This window comes from Panthera onca, chromosome D4 (assembly GCF_046562875.1).
Source record: "Panthera onca isolate mPanOnc1 chromosome D4, mPanOnc1 haplotype 2, whole genome shotgun sequence".
NCBI classification, from domain to species: domain Eukaryota; kingdom Metazoa; phylum Chordata; class Mammalia; order Carnivora; family Felidae; genus Panthera; species Panthera onca.
This window is the reverse complement of record NC_138351.1, coordinates 5,232,498-5,244,406: the sequence shown is the minus strand read 5'-3', so window position 1 is coordinate 5,244,406 and position 11,909 is coordinate 5,232,498. Positions and strand designations below refer to the sequence as shown.

The 11,909-nt window shown below is 51.5% G+C and overlaps 1 long non-coding RNA gene across 4 annotated transcripts; it reads right to left on the bottom strand.

Annotated features, from left to right (window-relative positions):
• Positions 1-2,562: 2,562 nt before the first annotated feature.
• On the bottom strand, positions 2,563-10,776 carry LOC132663714 (uncharacterized). Of its 4 annotated transcripts, none has more exons than XR_014135920.1 (5): positions 10,578-10,776; positions 8,238-10,396; positions 4,956-5,067; positions 4,204-4,323; positions 2,563-3,933 (listed from the first exon to the last, which is right to left on the bottom strand). It is a non-coding gene; the product is annotated as an uncharacterized LOC132663714 (long non-coding RNA). The 4 variants fall into 4 exon arrangements; XR_013551521.2 differs by lacking the exon at positions 4,956-5,067 and having other exon boundaries at positions 8,238-9,339; positions 10,295-10,396; XR_013551520.2 differs by lacking the exon at positions 4,956-5,067.
• Positions 10,777-11,909: the final 1,133 nt, after the last annotated feature.

Sequence of the window (11,909 nt, the reverse complement as noted above, 5' to 3'; positions counted from 1 at the left end):
TGAATTGTATGTCAGAAACGCTGTTAAAAAGAGAGAGGTTTAGGAGGTAGAATTAAGTAGGAAATTGATTCTGGACCTTCTATAGGTAGAATTAGTAACTGAGTACATATGGGGGACAGGGTGAATATTTGTCATTCTTCATGGTCACACAGCAGCGAAACCTCTTCCTCTCTTGGACAACAGAGTCGGCCTCCTGTCACAGATGTTGAAAACTCATGTGTTTATTTTCTAGCCTCCTGTAGCTGGGGCTCAGGCACGTGAACTAGACTCTGCCAGTCAAAACCACCTCTTTATGGCTCCTCGTCCTCAACTTTTAATCAGAAGACGGGGCTAGGAAGCCGTGAAGGTTCGTCCCCTGAAGGACAGCACCTGCGAAGGTGGCTGCGTCCAGTCTGCAGGGCGCAGAAAGAGCCAGCCGTGTCCAACAGTGTAGACAGCGGCGCCTTCAGGAGACCATTCTTGCAGTCTGATTCGGGCGACGGCCTCTGACTCTGTGGCCTCCGATCCGGTTTGCCAACCCTCCCGCGGATTCTGTGAATCGGCTGGTAATATTAAAATAAATAACCATGCTGTGTACATTACCCAGAATTGGTCTCTGTTGCTGGCAACCAAGTCCCCTGAATGATGTAAACGCTGGTCCCAGAGCTTCAGGAAGTTGAAAGAAACGTGGGATGGAATTCTCTGGACACCACGTCATTGGAGGAAGTAAAACCCTGGCTGGAATCAAGGAGAGGAGTCCTGATGGCCCCTGGCACCCGTGAGTGAAAGGTGGCCCAGACCGTCAGCTGTGGAATAAATACTCACTGAAAACTGGCAGAGGGGTCTGACCGACCACTGGCGGAGACTGGGATGACAGGCACGAAGACACAGCAAAGGCCTAGCCCTCCCCCCACCGGGGCAGACCTACCGACTGACACCGCCGAGGTTCCAGTCTGCCAGTGACTAAAACCACTCTGGTGCCAAGCAGGGCGGTCATCCGGCCCCCTGAGCACAGAGAGATTGGGCCCTGTCTTGAAGGGGCGGAGGGGAACTGGCATTCAGGTGTCATTCCCACCCCTCTTGAGGGGCCCCGCGTGTAACGTGGAGGCTGAACTCTATCTGCATCTACTGGTTTGTCACAACCGGGGTTTTAGATGCAAATTGAGAGAGAATTCGACGGCGGCGAGGCACATCTTCCTGCTGAGTGAGCAGCTGCCGCAGGCAAGGAGGTCCCCGAGACGTCAGGGGTTCCTGCAGCGGCATTTTCAAGGGCCTGAGGCTTGTATTAGCCTATCCGTCAGCTGTGTCATTGTCTTTCATTCAATCATCACAGCTCTGGGTTCTGATCCTTTAGAGGACTTAATCCCCACGAGGAAGGTGCTCCCACCAGCTGGCAGGGCAACTATGCCTTTAAACTGGACGTCGAGAAGTCCATCTGGCCATCGGAAGCTTCTTGTGACCTTCAGGGAGCAGGGAATACAGGAAGGGCTAGGCCGTCAGAGGCAGGGGCCGAGCTGATTATCAAGGGGAAGGAGGGACAGTGGCACACTGGCACGGGGGTAAGGCGGAGGGTGTGCATGCACCCGAGGGATTCCCTGGGGATGCCCTGATGCTCCTGACTTCTCTTCCCCGATGACAAATTAGACTGCCAGTCTATAAAGGCAGGGCCGCCGAAGGCTCAGGCACATGAACCAGACTCTGCCAGTCAAAACCACCTCTTTGTGGCTCCTCATCCATACTCAGCCCACAGCAGAAAGGGTTAACTGAGGGATGTTAGGAGACAGAGGGAACAAGAATTTAAGGGGCTACTTGCTAGATTTGCTTGGTAGAGCTACAGGACGGTGAGAAAACAACAGCCACAAAAGCTCCCTGTATTTCAGTCCTCACCGCTTCAAGTAGAAGGAAAATTATCTGAAATAATCTCTCCCTTTTTTCTTCTACATAATTAAGAAGAACTTTTGTCTTTCCATTTTATTGAGATATGACTGCTATCGGGTCCTTAGATTACAAAATATGGAGAGGTGATCGTTTCAGCAACAAGGGACAAATGGTCATGATACAGAGATCCTGGTTCTCAGAAAAGAGAAGATTCTGGACAGCTCTCGAACGGGCTTTGTTTTATGAGGGAGATTTGCACTATGTTAGACAGGAACATTTTTGAAGAAGCGTAAGCGTGTGTTGAGCGGACAGTGGGGTGGAGGGTGGACCCTGCCGATTCGTTTTCGGCCGCTTGGCATCAGAACCTCATTCCCAGGCTTAAGGCATCCATCGTCTTGTGACGGAGAACGAGGACTCCCATTCCCGAAGCCAAAACCGTTGGATACTTGGGGCGCCCGGGTGGCTCAATCGGCTAAACATCTGACTTCGGCTCAGGCCATGATCTCATGGTCCGTGACTTCGAGCCCTGTGTCAGGATAGGCACTGACAGCTCAGAGCCTGGAGCCTGCTCCAGATCTGGTGTCTCCCTCTCTCTCTAACCCTCCCCTACGTATGCTCTGTCTCTTTCTTTCAAAAATACACAATAAAGATTTTTTAAAAATCTAATGCAGTAGTTTCCCTACCCCCCCCCCCCCCCAACCCCATCCTCTGTTCTGGGTTGTACACAGGTCATAAAAAGAAGCAGGTACTTAGAGACAGCATTCTGGTGGGCGTGGTAATGATGCATCGTCTGTGATTTCAGCAGAAGTGTCCGAGATCCAGGACCGGAAGGGTGAGTGATGGAAACAGCAGTGTCTGTGCCCAGAGTCGGCACCGGTTCCGTCCATTGACCAGGCATTGGTTTTGGCTCGTCTAAGACGAACTGTTGCCCTGCAGTCTTGCTGTAGAACCTGTGAGCTACTCAACACCCTTTCAGTAAAATCCTTCCCGCATAGATTAAGCAGAGTTGGTGTTCCTGGCTTGCAGAAAGTGGCCGGAAATGGAGGGTGGTTATTGGTCTTTCCTCTGGAGACTGGAGCACACGAGATCACCTCCTGGGTCTGAGCAGGGAGGGGATGAGGGAGGAGGTCTGAGGGCAGCGGGGAAAGGTTGTGGTCACCTCCCGAGAGGAGAAGACCGAGCGCTTCTGGGGGACCAACCTGTGGCTGGATGTGGTGACGGGCAGTCATTCTCCTTAAGTCGTCTCTTCTCCTCTCTCCACCTCCAGGGAAATGGCAAGAAGGACAAAGGGGGCGGGAGAGGAACCACCCACTGGAGGCTGAGGGCAAACTGAACGTTGAGAGGGGCTGGCCTTGCGGAGCGGAGGCAGGGCCGCCCCACAGGGGCCTGCAGATGCCAGATCCGTCCAAAGGGGCTCAGTTTCCATGCGCAGGTGCCGGGAGGCTTGGGATCAGTTACAGGGACGTGTGGGTGTGTGAGGAGTTACTGGAAGCCTGGGCACAAGGTCACGTTCATTCCTCAGCGCTCCGCCTGTGCGGCCACGATGCCACTATTCCCACCCCATTGCTAGGAGGCCTGAAGGGCTCTTCCCCAGGGAAAACTAAAAGAAAGACTTTCACAGCTTTCTCTTTGTTGGACCTGGCATGGCTTCCCCGCGTGAGCTCCGTGGAGTGTGGGAGGGATGTTTCCACAGAGGGAATGTGGGGTGCCATCACCCCAAGAAGTACAAATGGGAAAGGATGTGGGCCGCGCACCCCCGTCTCTTATTGGGGATGATACTGAAGCTGGATCTCATGAAGGAGAAAGAAGGCCGGACCGAACATTGGGTAGCGGAAACAGCATGGGCAAAGGCCCTGGGGTGGGAGACAGAGTAACATAGTAAAAAACAAAACAAAACAAAACTGAAGGAAGATTAGCTGTTTGTGGCACCTTGGGAACAAGAAGAGAGGTGTGAGATGAAGAGACAGAAGTGGGTGGGCTTCGTGGACCCCCATGGACCACGGTTAGCATGTGGCTTCTCCCCTGAGTGTGCTGAGAAGCCGCCAAGGCAGAGAAGCTTCGTGAAGCAGCATCGTCCTGTGTGCGGAACGGGCAGGTTGGGACAGGGTCACGCGGAGGGGAAGCTGGCTGGGGCCCAGTCAGTGAGGATGGCATGGGACGGGTTGCAGAGGCTGCCATCTTCTCCCTGGGCCCCTCTACCACCCACTCATCCCCCGACAGCTAGAAGGCTCTCCGTAACCTGTTAATCAGGTCAGGCTTGTCAAATGCTTTACTGATCGGATAATTGGGCAAAAATTACCACAATATTGTCTTAGTCAAGGTAATAGGCGCTCACATCGAACTTACCTATCGAGCAACTGAGGCCCAGAGACGTCAAGTGATTTGCCCAAGGTCGCACAGCAGGCTGTGGACGCACACTCTCGATCACAGACTCTTGCCTCTGTTCACAGCCAGGATTCGGCCATTCTGACAAGTTTGAAAGAAATGATTTTTTTTTTTTTTTAACTGAAGCCTCTTGGGTACTGAATCATCTGTTACAAAGAACCAAAGGATAGATTTACAAAAGAGGCTGGGTTGAAAATGTAGGTTCAAGTACAAAATTTCGTAGGAAATTTTGAAGCAATGTAACATCTACGATTGTATTCCGGAAATTACCGCAATAGGCCAATTACCACAGCTCGCACAGGCAAGCAGCAAGCCAAGATAAGATAAGGTGACCAAGTTTAAGCAAAAAAAAAAAAAAACCCAAAAACAAACAAATAATAATATGCAGATTGGGCAGGCAAGAAGCAGATAGTAAGAGCTGGAGGCAGTAACTGCAGGTGCTAATCCGAAGAGATATTCTGCACACAGCCCACCCCAAGGTTGCCTGGGAGATGCTGGTCCCACATACCCAGCCACCTTGGCAGGGAAGTTAATCCCCATAAGTCAGGAGTAGAAGGTGCCATGCAACCTTAAAATGCCAGGGCAGTCTTTGCTTCTGGCTTTAGAATTCGGAAATCGTGGCCTCAGGAATAATGCAATTCCTTCCAAGTGGCCTTGGGAGCAAGAGAAGTGTGAGTCCTAATTTCCACATCTATCAAGTGAGCTCGAGGCACCTTTTGACTTTAACGGGGGTGTCAGTCACCTAGACGCCATGCTTCTAGGTTCCATGGCTGAATTGGGGGTTTCGTTCTTTATGGATCTTCAAGTCTTTTCGTGGTGTTAAACCTCAAAGACGTACAGGTGGTAAAATATGAAAGTTCTGCCCACAGGAAGCTCTACTCCTGAAGCCCAGAGGTGACCGCCCCCCCCACCCAAGCAACTGGGGTTGCACGTCTCCAGACCTGCTGCATATACAGTCCACATTTTTGTCTTTAGAAACAAGGGGATCGTGTTCCCTACTTAGATCTATTTCCGACTTGCTATATTGTTGCCATCTTTCAATGTCCACAGAAATAGAGCTGCTTCTTTTTATTATTATTATTGTTGTTAAGTCTATTTATTTATTTTGGGAGAGACAGAGACAGCGTGAGTGGGGGAGGGGCGGAGGGGGAGGGAGACAGAGAATCCCAAGCAGCCTCTGCACCGTCAGCACGGAGGAGCCCGACGTGGGGCTCGAACCCATGACCCTGTGAGATCACGACCTGAGCCGAAACTAAGAGCCAGCCGCTTAAGCGACTGAGTCCCCCAGGGGCCCCTAGACCTGCTTCTTTTTAACTGCTGCCTAGTAATCCATTGAGTGGATGCATCAGCATTTATCTGAGGAATGGCCCCTGGATGGGCACTGAGAGCTGTGGCCAGGCTTCCCTCCTGCAGGTAACACTCTGTCAACGAGCCTGCCAAATGCGTCTTTGCTCACTTTCGTGAGTATTTCCGTGGGGCAGATTCTGAGAAGGGTAGTGTTGTTCCGTGAGACAAATTCTAGGAAGCGTGTTGCAGGTTAAAAGGCGGGGACTGTCAACATCTGACACGTACGGCCAGACTCACTTTCAGAGTTTGCAGCCATTTGCACTCCATTTCCATACCGCTCCTGCCAACTGTAGATGTTATCAGTCTCCGGCGCGTCGCCAGTTGGCGAAGTAAAAAATTCTCATTGTAATTTCATGTATTTATTATTAACGAAGCTACTCATGTTTCCATATGCTTCAAAGGGATCTGCACTTGAGGTTTTAAAAAACGAGTCATTCCTGTCCTTTGCCTATTTCACTATTGGCTGTTGATCTTTTTCTGTGGATTTGTTAAGAACTCTAACAGATTAAAAATATTAACCCTTTGTCCAGAATAAAAATGATAGCTATTTCCCCCTTTTTGTCTTTTAACTTGGTGTAGGGTATTTGTTAGCAAACCAGAGCAGCGAGATTTTTACTCAGTTAAATATATTTATCTTCTCTTCTATAGCGTCTGGATTTCATGTTACACCTGGCCCCAAGATGATAGATCTGTTCTCCCATAGGTCTTTTAGTCATTTTATGTGTAATTTCAACACTTAAATCTTTTTAAAAATTCATTTATTTATTTTGAGAGAGAGAGAGGGAGAGAATATGAGCACAAGCAGGGGAGGGGCAGAGAGAGAGGGAGAAAGAGAGAATCCCAAGCAGGCTCCACGCTGTCAGCACAGAGCCCAACTAGGGGTCGTGAGATCATGACCTGAGCCTAAATCCAGAGTCAGACAGACGCTTAACCAACTGAGCCACCCAGGCATCCATCAACACCTCAATCTTCAATCGCAAGGAAATATTTTTATGTTTGGAACGCAGTGATCACTTGGGAATGCTTTTATGTTTGGGGCGCGGTGGGGACCTGACCAATGACCCCGACGTGTTGCTCTTTTCCCTTACGAGCAGACGCTTTGGATCAATTCTCTCAACCTTCACGTTATCTGGCTTCTACTTGGGGACACTGAAAGCTAGAGGAAACACTTCCAGACTCCCCTGAAACTGAGGTTCTGGAAGCAAATGTTCTAGCATCATTTACACGTACTCGCGAGAGATTCTGGAAGGAAGGAGTGAACTGTCTTCCCAAGTCTCTTGAACCTTGCCACTGGCAAATGGACTCCAAAAACGTGAAGCTTCCTGGCATGGTGCTCCAGTGTCCATCCGCCAGCTTCCTGGAGGTCACGAAGCAATGGTAGTAGGGACAGCTTCTTAATGGGACTTCTATGCCCAGACCACAGCCTTGGACCCCATGGTCCAATTCCCTGAATGTGAGAGGCTGTTGTTTCTTATTTCTGGCTTGGTTTCTTGTTTCTGGCATAGCTTCAGCAACAATGTCTAGGTTAGATCCAGAGGCCCCTCATTGGAATCCGTTCTATTTAGGCTGAGTCATTTCAGGAGATCCAGCCTAGGATGTGCTCCTGTACTCCCAATGGCGGTGAAAATAAATATCTGATTCCCTTGGGGCCCCTGGGTGGCTCAATTGGTTAAGTGTCTGATTTCAGCTCAGGTCATGATCTCAGGGTCAGGTCATGATTTCACAGTTTGTGGGTTCGAGCCCCGTGTCAGGCTCTGTGCTGACAGCTCAGAGCCTGGAGCCTGCTTCAGATTCTGTGTCTCCCTCTCTCTCTGCCCCTCCCCTCCTCGTGCTCTGTCTCTCTCTCTCTCTCTCTGTCTCAAAAATAAATAAACATTTAAAAAATTAAAAAAAAAAAAGAAAATATCTAATTCCCTATTTTAAATCACCTTCTGTCCAAAATACCTAAAGCGACCTATTTCCTGGGCTCAACCCTGACTGATATGCTCTTTGATGTAAATGATCACATTTATCATTTATCATATATGGTTTTATATTTATATGCGAATCTATTTCTAGAATTTCAACGCCATTTCATTGATCGATTTGTCTTTCAGTGATGCCACATTGTTTTAATTAGTGTAGCTCTAACATCTGGTTGGATGAATTGAATAAATTCACCAGATTTATTATTTTTTTCAAGGCCAATTCAGTTACTTTGGGATATTTATCCTTCCAACGGAAAATGAGAATCAACTTTTCAACTCCCTCAAAATACCCACTGGAATGTTGACTAAGTGGGATAATCTTTATTGGTTAATTTGGGGATAACTGTCATCTCTATAATATTGGCTCTTTTAGTCCAGAAATGTGCTCAATCTCTTTACTTATGTGTCTCCTTTTATGTCATTATTCAGCGTTTAATAGTTTTCTTTACGTAGGTCAGCTTGTACTTGTTTTTGTTAGATATAGCATGAATTATTTAACAGTTTTTTTATTAGGAATCAGACACTTTTCCGAATCGTATTTCAAATATATTTAAATATAATATTTTAAAATGTAAAACAAGCCCTGATTTATTAAGCCTCCTTTAGGCACCAGACACGTTATGTTATGCTTTCCATGTTATTCAGACACAAATGAAAATCTGTAGGTCACAAAATACTCACCCAGCTGTAGCTTAGGCGAACCCGGATTTGTCTTCTGCACACTCGAGAAGCTCAGAGACGCGGTAAGCCGTTGCTGACATTGACCTCTTCTCTCCTTGCCAGACGGGTGCCACAGTTGCAGGATTACACCCATTTTTAAGGCAGGAAGACAGGAACCCAGGAGACATCTATGAGTTTGTCCATCTCTCTGGCCAGACTCATGTCAAATAGCCACCCTACCTCCAAGGAAGTCTGAGAAAGTATGGACACTCGCAAATCCAAAAAAAAAAACCAGGGAGGCTGGAGGGATGAGCCTGGGATTAGGTACTGAGGGAGTCGAACTATAGTGACTCCCTGGAACCTCTGAGGGCAGCGGGATCAGCACCCAGTTCACACGTGGGGAAGCAGAGGAACACGGAGTTTGGGTCATGTGGCATCACTCGGTTCCTCCTGCCTCCCGGATGCAGGAAAGCCACTGTTTATAAATAAATTACAAATCCTAAATCTTGTCCAGCCACGCTGCTGAATTCTCATGTTGTCCTGCCTCCTTCAAGCAAACGAATGTATTGGATCACATCTTCCCTGTCATCATGATAATCTGGATATTTCCTGCCTCGTCGCTCAGTTTTGATGTCAAAAATAATGGGTGTCCTTGGTGACTTTCCTATTTAAATACAAAGGCTTTCTTGTTCCCCTGCTAAGTAAATGATTACATTTGTCTGGGAAAAGAATGCTCTTCAAATAGTCAGTGGTCGAAGCAGATACTTTTCAGTAACAAGAAAGTCCTCCTTTCTAATCTACTCTTCAAAATGTTCCCCTTTATCACCAACAGATATCCATGTATCTGACTCCTCTCCAGTAAAGTTAACAAATGCATCTCAACCCCCCCAAAAAAGTGGCTTCCCACATGCTTTCCCAAGAAACTTTAGTCTCATTTAGAAACTAAACGATGTTGCTGGAATGTGTAGGAGGCCCTCTCCAGGTCGGAGGTGGTCTGCCAAAGACAAGAACCATGGGCACCAGTTTCTGGGCGAGGCTCAAACACTCACTCCTTGCCCCTTTGCTCATTTCGGTGAGGCACATCCCATCAGGAACCTATTTGGGGGAATACCTTCTACGGTTTCTAGAAGAAAGAAGAAACACCGGCTATGTGGGATTCCTAGTTCAAAGTGCATGTGCTGAGAGGCTTTCTCGGGAGGTACAATCCCAAGAGTGGGCCAAAGGAGAGGCAGGCAGAGAGGTCGGGAAAGTCAAGCAGGGGTTGTGTGAGCCAGATGACCCCAGCTTCCCAAGCCCACAGGCCGTCCCTGCTCAGTGACAGGGAGCAGCTCACCCAGGTCCGGCCTCTCCCTGCTCCCAGCCGACCTGGCGGTGGACCGCCCCCCTGCACTTGGGGGTCCTGCTACCCGCCGCACCCCCACCCGCGGCGTCGGGGAAGGGCGGGCCCCTCCGCATCTGCGCCCTGCCGCGTTTCTGGGTGATGGAGGCATCGGGGTGTCTGCGGGGCCTGCTGGGTCCCATCTGGCGCAGCCAGGAAGCGGGATGAAGCCAGCCACACGGGGCTGCCCGGGGCGGGGAGGTGCCCTGCGCGGGGCCTGGCCGCGCGCTCCACGTGGCAAGCAGCCGCGGCCTGGGGCGGCTGAGGCCCAGGCAGCTGGGGAGGAGCGCACGCGGGACTCGGGCAGGGGCGGGTTCCACGCGGGAAGAGGTTACCTTCTTGCGCCTTAGGAGAAGGGTCCTGTGTGGCACGGGCAGCGGGCAGCGCCAGGCCTGCGTTGGGCACCACCGCACAGATGGCCGCAAGCAAAAGGCCGAGGTGCGGCACAGCCCGAGGAAGGACGCCGCCTGGAGGCCGGGGCCCCGAGGGCCTCGGCTTCGGTTCCACCCGGTTCCACCCGGCCAGCCCGGCTCCGCGCCCTTGGTGCCCAGCCGAGCTGTCCACTGCCCCCGGCTTCCAACGTGGGCAGCTCGGGCCTGACTCCAGGTCCCAACACCCCCACCCTTCGCTGCAGGAGGGCGCAAGGCCTTGGAGCCGCGTGGGCACGGTGGGGAGCGGAGGGGGGTCGTTCTGGAAGTACCTGCTACAGGAGCCCCGAGCAGAACCGGAGCGCGCGAACGGCACACGCAGAGCCTGGCGCCGAATCCTTGCACGTCCGCTCCTCTCTCAAGGAATCTTCAGCCTTGGGAAAGTAAACCAACTTTTACACCAAGAGTTCACCCTCACATCTCCCGGTGAGTCCAGCAAGCTCAGGGCAGGCATCTGTCTCCGGGGCGGGGTGGGGTGGGGAGGTGCGGGGGGGGGGGGGGGGGGGGGCGGGGGGGGGCGGGGCCCTCCCTGGGGACCGTGGCACCAGCACTCACCCACCGTTTAGGAGTCACACTGCCCCCTCCCCTGCCACAAAGCAGGAGCATCTGGGGGGTAGGGAGGAGCAGGAAGCCCACGTCTCAAAGTCCCAGATCGTGTGGCATCTGTCACCACCTTGTCACTGCACGTGACCATGATCACCTGGCCCCGCCCCGTGTGTCTCTGCCCCCTTCCTGCCCGCCCGCAATGGCTTGGGGAGGCCCGTCCTCTGAGACCACGTCGTCCTCCACGTTCTCGCCTTCCCATGCCCCACCACCTCAGCTCTTCATACCCGTATGAGTAACCGGGTTCCGTTTTCCCCCATCTGAGTTCATCCGGCTCCCCCCTCCCAGCTTGCTGCTTCTGCTGTGTGGCCCTGAGCAAAACGTCCTCTGTGGGTCTGTCTCCTTCAGAACCACAGCCAGGTCTGGCTATCTGAGAGTCGAGGAGGCCTGAGTGAGGCCTGTGGGCCTCTGCTACTCTGGGGCCAGAAAGCCAGCATGTAGACGAGAAGACCACGGCAGGGAACTTATCTTGAAGTTCTCTGACCTGAAGGGAGGCTTCTGTCCTGAGCAGGGCCTAGTGGCCAGTGCTTTCCATAGGTCAGCTCACTCCTACCCTCTAAACAACACTGCAGTTACATACAATATCACCGTTGTACTATTTCCCAGATGGAAAAACTGAGGCACCAGAGTCTCGGGTGACTTACCTAGGGTCATCTAGTATGGGGGTCCTAGGGTTATCTAGAACGGGGGCCCTAGGGTCATCTAGTACGGGGGTCCTAGGGTCATCTAGAATGGGGGTTCTAGGCTCATCTAGAAAGGGGGTCCTAGGCCCATCTAGAACGGGGGTCCTAGGGTCATCTAGAACGGGGACCCTAGGCCCATCTAGAACGGGGGGGTCCTAGGGTCATCTAGTACGGGGGTCCTAGGGTCATCTAGAACGGGGGTCCTGGGGTCATCTAACAGGGGGTCCTAGGGTCATCTAGAACGGGGGTCCTGGAGTCATCTAGAATGGGGGTCCTAAGGTCATCTAGAATGGGGGTCCTAGGGTCATCTAGTATGGGGGTCCTAGGGTCATCTAGATTGGGGGTCCTAGGGTCATCTAGAACAGTGGTCCTAGGGCCATCTAGTATGGGGGTCCTAGGGTCATCTAGAAAGGGGGTCTTAGGGCCATCTAGAACGGGGGTCCTAGGGTCATCTAGAACGGGGGTCCTAGGTCATCTAGTACAGTGGTCCTAGGGTCATCTAGAATGGGGGTCTAGGCTCATCTAGTACAGGGGTCCTAGGGTCATCTAGAACGGGGGTCCTAGGGTCATCTAGTATGGGGGTCCTAGGGTCATCTAGTAT